The 6321-nt window shown below is 50.5% G+C and overlaps 1 protein-coding gene across 2 annotated transcripts in view; it reads left to right on the top strand.

The window, feature by feature from the left end:
• The first annotated feature begins 215 nt into the window (after positions 1–215).
• MCTP2 (multiple C2 and transmembrane domain containing 2) overlaps positions 216–6321 on the top strand; it is a 170439-nt gene continuing 164333 nt past the window's right edge. The window contains exon 1 of one of the 2 annotated variants that reach the window (XM_054042597.1): positions 216–428. The gene's annotated coding sequence lies outside the window, so the exon portion shown is untranslated. The remainder of the gene's footprint in view (positions 429–6321) is intronic. The other variant, XM_054042595.1, reaches the window with a different exon arrangement.

The raw sequence follows: 6321 nt of genomic DNA, 5'->3' as shown, positions 1-6321 counted from the left end.
AAAAATAAAGCCTGAATTCCGCCAAGCCTAATTATAACCAGCAGGCTGCTTGGCACCAACTTTTCCAGCCTGCAGTCACTGACTGTCCATTGCTAACTGACGCGCGGACGGCTTCGGAATCGGATTGATCTCCTTTTATTGGTATCAAACTTTCCCGACACGCCAGGCTGTCCCCGCCCCGAAGGTAAACTGGGAAGCGGCTAGCCCAGAGTGGGATTTCCCTGCCGGTGCACTGGGATTTCCCTGCTCTTCGGGACACTCCGGCGGCTCCACTTCCCCCTCACTCACGGCGGGGGCTCCTGGAAGCCCCGGCGCTGGCTGGGCTCCTCCCCTGCGAGTGGCGGCGGCGGCTGCCAGTGTCTGCGAGGAAGCTGCTGCCGGAGCCGCTGGGGAGGAGGCGGGGAGCGGAGCCCGGGACACCGCAGCAGGTAAGAGAGCAGCTGCCTCGGGCGCGGGCAGGCAGCGAGGGGCGGTACGGACACACGAGGGGCCAGGGGAGCGGGCCCTGCTCCTGCCCCGTGAAGCTGAAGGCCAGACCCGGGGGGAGGAGGAGGGACTGTGGGGTGCACTGGCCGACGGGGTAAACGTGGGGAGGGGAGTGGGCGGGGGAGGGTGGGCACTGGGTGCGTTGAGGGAAGGTGGGGGTGGGAGAGGGTGGGCACTGGGTGCGTTGAGGGAAGGTGGGGGTGGGAGAGGGTGGGCACTGGGTGCGTTGAGGGGTGGTGTGGGGGGGAGGGGGGCACTGGGTGCGTTGAGGGGTGGTGTGGGGGGGAGGGGGCCACTGGGTGCGTTGAGGGGCGGTGTGGGGGGGAGGGGGGCACTGGGTGCGTTGAGGGGCGGTGTGGGGGGGAGGGTGGGCACTGGGTGCGTTGAGGGAAGGTGGGGGTGGGAGAGGATGGGCACTGGGTGCGTTGAGGGGCGGTGTGGGGGGGGGCACTGGGTGCGTTGAGGGGCGGTGTGGGGGGGCACTGGGTGCGTTGAGGGGCGGTGTGGGGGGGAGGGGGGGCACTGGGTGCGTTGAGGGGCGGTGTGGGGGGGAGGGGGGCACTGGGTGCGTTGAGGGAAGGTGGGGGTGGGAGAGGGTGGGCACTGGGTGCATTGAGGGAAGGTGGGGGTGGGAGAGGATGGGCACTGGGTGCGTTGAGGGGCGGTGTGGGGGGGGCACTGGGTGCGTTGAGGGGCGGTGTGGGGGGGGGCACTGGGTGCGTTGAGGGGCGGTGTGGGGGGGCACTGGGTGCGTTGAGGGGTGGTGTGGGGGGGAGGGGGGGCACTGGGTGCGTTGAGGGGCGGTGTGGGGGGGAGGGGGGGCACTGGGTGCGTTGAGGGGCGGTGTGGGGGGGGAGGGTGGGCACTGGGTGCGTTGAGGGAAGGTGGGGGTGGGAGAGGATGGGCACTGGGTGCATTGAGGGAAGGTGGGGGTGGGAGAGGGTGGGCACTGGGTGCATTGAGGGAAGGTGGGGGTGGGAGAGGATGGGCACTGGGTGCGTTGAGGGAAGGTGGGGGTGGGAGAGGATGGGCACTGGGTGCGTTGAGGGGCGGTGGGGGGGGAGGGTGGGCACTGGGTGCGTTGAGGGGTGGTGGGGGAGGGTGGGCACTGGGTGCTTTGAGGGAAGGTGGGGGAGGGTGGACACGGTACACTGACTGAGGGGAAGGTGGGGAGGGTGGGCACTGGGTGCTTTGAGGGAAGGTGGGGAGGGTGGGCACTGGGTGCATTGTGGGGCTGGGCACTGTGTGCATTGGGGAAGGTGGGGGAGGGGACACTTAAAGAGATGAGGGAGTAGTGGCATGGGGTGCACTGAGGGAAGGTGGAGGGATGTGACAATGGGAGTTGTAGTGAAGGGGGGAAACCTCAGGTCCTCTTCTGTAATGGATGGGATTTCCCTTTGCTTGATTTCCCTCGGGACTCTCATATGCGCAGTGCACCAGCAAAGCTACTCACTAGTACTTGGTTATTAAACCAGGACACTGGCTTCCTCTTGTCCCTCCAGTATCAAACCCTGTCAGATCCTTTTCAAACAACAGGTTTGGTGATTGATTTGCTTAGGAACACGTAAGCGGAAAACCAATGGCTAATACTCGTGTTATAGGCTTCACTGTGACTGCTGGGAAATCTATGTGGCTGGAGCAACATTTGAAAGCCAAGTGATGATGACTGGGTTGAAGTGTAAATAAACTGACAAATGTAATAATCAGATTATATTTGTTTAAGCAAATCATGCAGTTGTGAGCATTGGACACACAGCAGTTGGCAAACATGGCATCTCCCTTCCCACCCACAAACTAATTGGTAATCTGGTGCTATCAAATCTCCTGTTGTAATATACCGCAGGACAAACAAATTTTACTTCATTTCTTGGGCACTCCACCATAAGCATTTCTCTTCCCCACATCCAGCCCTCTCCCTGATGGGTTTTTAATGCATTTTATATTGTTGATCAGCATCTGTTTTGTTAGTGTGAATGCTACCTTGTTTTAGGTTAACTACAAAATGAATGCTCTTTAAAATAATTGTAGGATGGGTTTTAAAGGGAATTTGTATTTAGTTGTGGTACAGTACAATTTTCTGGGTACTTGCTGAACTTTGCCAATCATATATCTTGACTTTTGGCCAGGTAATAATAATACTTGACCCCTTCATAGCAGGTTTCATCAATAGATCTTAGAGATGAAGCATGATCTTGTGGCTGAAGGCATGGGACTGGGTCCTCTTGTGGGACTTTGATAAGTCACTTAGGGCTGGTCTACACTGGGAGGGGGATCGATCCAAGATATGCAACTTCAGCTACGCGAATAGCGTAGCTGAAGTCGAAGTATCTTGGATCGAATTACCTGGGGTCCACACGGCGCGGGATCGACGACCGCGGCTCCCCCGTCGACTGTGCTACCGCCGCTCGCTCTGGTGGAGTTCCAGAGTCGACGGTGAGCACGTTCGGGGATCGATTTATCGCGTCTTAACAAGACGCGATATATCGATCCCGGATAAATCGATTGCTACCCGCCGATATGGTGGGTAGTGAAGACGTACCCTTAGGCTAAAATTTTCAGGCTTGGGTGACTAAAGTTAAACCTTATCTACGTGAGAAAGTTAGAACCAATTTAACAGAAATCAGTTTTTAAATGGATTTAGCTAAACAAGTGCAAACCCCTATGTGGACTCTTATTTAGGTTAGAAGTGGCTTTATTTTGGTTTAACTTAAACCGATTCCTAATCAACTTTAGATAAACCAAACTAAGCTTTGTTTAAACTAGAAAAAGAGCACTCACACAGGTGTACACTAGTGCAGGGGTCAGCAACGTTTGGCACCCGGCTCGCCAGGGCAAGCACCCTGGCTGGCCGGGCCAGTTTTATTTACCTGCTGACGCGACAGGTTCGGCCGATCCCGGCCCCCACTGGCCGCGGTTCGCCGTCCTGGGCGAATGGGAGCGGCGAGAAGCCGCGGCCAGCACATCGCTCGCCCGCCCGCGCCGCTTCTCGCCGCCCCCATTGGCTCGGGACGGCGAACCGCGGCCAGTGGGGGCCACGATCGGCCGAACCTGCCGTGTCAGCAGGTAAATAAAACTGGCCCGGCCCGCCAGGGTGCTTACCCTGGCGAGTCGCGTGCCGAACGTTGCCAACCCCTGCACTAGCGTAACAAAACTGGCTTTGGTTAAAACCTGTGCAGTTTTTTTGTGAAGAGAAGGCCTTAGCCCTCCCAAGCCCCTTTACAGTCTCCTAAATAGAAAGGGCCTAATTTTTCAGAAGTGCTACTACCTACAATGTCCACTGAAGTCAAGGGCATCTACTAGTTCCCTTATTTTAATGCATGTCAGTCACTTGTATCACCCTGCATAGTAAAGCAACTTCCAATGCACTCAGAACTAGAAATGATCACCTTTATGATTGGCATATTGCAGTGTATTAAATTGTGGGACTCCTACCTCAGATACTTCTTAATGATTTATTATTTTCTCACTCAGCATCCAGTATGACTATGATGGGGTAGCTCAAATGTCAGAATGAATAGATGGGAAAATCTTAGGGTTTCATTGCCATTATCGTTTGTAGTTATAGGAAAAATATTATAAAATAGCTTATCATATATATGATAAGATAATCACTTGTAAATTGTCACCTGAAAACAAATTCAGCAGCCATAATGTTGATTTGCAAGGACTGTGAAAAGAAAAAAGTATTGGAATATAAGATAATTTTTCAGTGGCCATATTGCTTTGGTGGAAATTTAAATTTCTTGGAGTGTTAAAACACTCTTATGGTCTGAGAGAAGCGGTAGGGTTTTTTTCGTTCTTTAAAATTAAGACACTGTTGATTAAACAGTCTGAGGAGATTTTTACAGGCACAGATAACAGTCTCTACCTCCTCCCATTGAAAGTCAATAGGTGTTAGGCACTGGCATTTATGCATTTGAAAGTTGTCCCCTCTTTGTCCAGTGAACAGTAAACTAATAAAGGATTAGTTGTATTACCTCTCACGTCAGTCAAGTTAATTATTACTATACCTGGATCAGATTCAGTGCTAGGTTTTTTTCCCAGCATCTTTTGCATTTAGGTATGCAAGCAACCAGTTTCCAACTAACTAATGAAATTTCCCTTACTTGAATGCTGCCCAGATAAGATAATTACCCAGTCAACTTGCTCAGGCAAGTAATGCTCCTCGTGAGATTACTGCTTTAGGATTTGAACACTAAAGTCAATGGGAATATGTCCTTGTCTTCAATGTAAATAAGATCAGGGTTATAATGTAGACTAGGTGTAAAGGGTGATGATGGAGGAAAGCTTGTTGCTGGTAAGTATTCCATTTTTCCAGAATTTTTCCAACAGTGCTACTTTTGTATAATGCTGTAGTTTTAGTCTACCCCTAGCTGATTTATTTCCCTCTTCCCCTTAAAAGTAGCTTCTTAGAAGCATCTGAAGTTTTGCAGCAATGACTATGCAGTAAGTGTTGGCAGGCTGGTGCCATCCCTTCAGGCCTTATGTATGTCATAACAACTTCAGTGCAATCTGTTGAATTATTGGTCTGTTACTAGGATGTCAGGCTTTATCAGTCTCAGCTTCTCACTCTTGTGTGGCAAGCTAAAAGTTTAGGAGCAGACTCCCGATTCTTGTTCTTCAGCACCACATGCAGTCACAGAGCCTCTTTCTTGGTAGCAGCTTCGTCTACTCTGCTTTTGTAGATCAAAGGGAGGCATGGTTTACCGAAGGAGGATGAAACATGCTACAATGCTCTTAATTTCCACTATTCCTTTTTTTGCCTTTAAGTGGAAGTTGCTCCTGTTTTCCTCAGACCTCCAGGAGGTATGCTGCCACCTCTCCATGTTCTCATTTTCTTCTATTCTTCACTGCTGTATAATAGTCAAAGAGAAACTATTTTTCTGTGAAATTAACATTTCACTAAAAAATAAAACCCTTCTGATTTTCTTCTTCAGGAGCTGGGGATTTAAATAACCCCCTGCATTGTTGAGAACCCAGATCTGTAGAACTTCTCACCTGGGTGAAGCTAGGCATGTGCATAAGGCCATGTCCATAGCTGTACTGGCAAATCATCCTAGTTAGATGCAGCTTCTACTGTCAAAAGTTGCCAAAGCAAAATAAGCTACATCAGTAGAAGCACTTTTTTGCTGAGATGACAGCTAGGGCTTTTGCTGGGATAGCTGTGCTGGAAAATACTCACACCTGTAACCGACATAGCTATGGCAGCAAAACTTATAAGTACAGACTAGGCATCAGTCTCTGCAGGATTGGGCCTTAGTACATGAACAGAAAGAGAAACTGATTAAAATTGTCTAAACAAAACAAAGACTAAAGGAGTGTTTTACATAAGAATGGCTTTACTGGGTCAGACTAAAGGTCCATTTAGCCCAGTAACCTGTCTTCCGACAGTGGCCAATGCCAGCTTCCCCAGAGGGAATGAACTGAACAGGTAATCATCAAGTGATCCATCCCCTGTCTCCCATTCACAGCTTCTGGCAAAGAGAGGCTGGGGGCACCATCTCTGCCCATCCTGACAAATAGCCATTGATGGATCTATCCTCCTGAATTTATCTAGTTTTTTTTTAACCCTGCCATAGTCTTGGCCTTCAAGACATCCTCTGGCAAAGAGTTCCACAGGTTGACTGTGCATTGTGAAAAGAAATACTTCCTTTTGTTTGTTTTAAACCTGCTGCTTATTAATTTCATTTGGTGACCCCTAATCCTTGTGTTATGAGAAGGAGTAAATAACACTTCCTTGTTTACTTTCTCCATACCAGTCATGATTTTATAGATCTTTATCATATCTCCCACTGGCCGCGGTTTGGCGTCCCAGGTCTATTCACAGCCACAATA

The sequence above is a fragment of the Malaclemys terrapin genome, chromosome 10, assembly GCF_027887155.1.
Source record: "Malaclemys terrapin pileata isolate rMalTer1 chromosome 10, rMalTer1.hap1, whole genome shotgun sequence".
Lineage (NCBI taxonomy): Eukaryota > Metazoa > Chordata > Testudines > Emydidae > Malaclemys > Malaclemys terrapin.
Note: the sequence above shows the minus strand (reverse complement) of the source record. Positions and strands in the feature narration are given on the sequence as shown.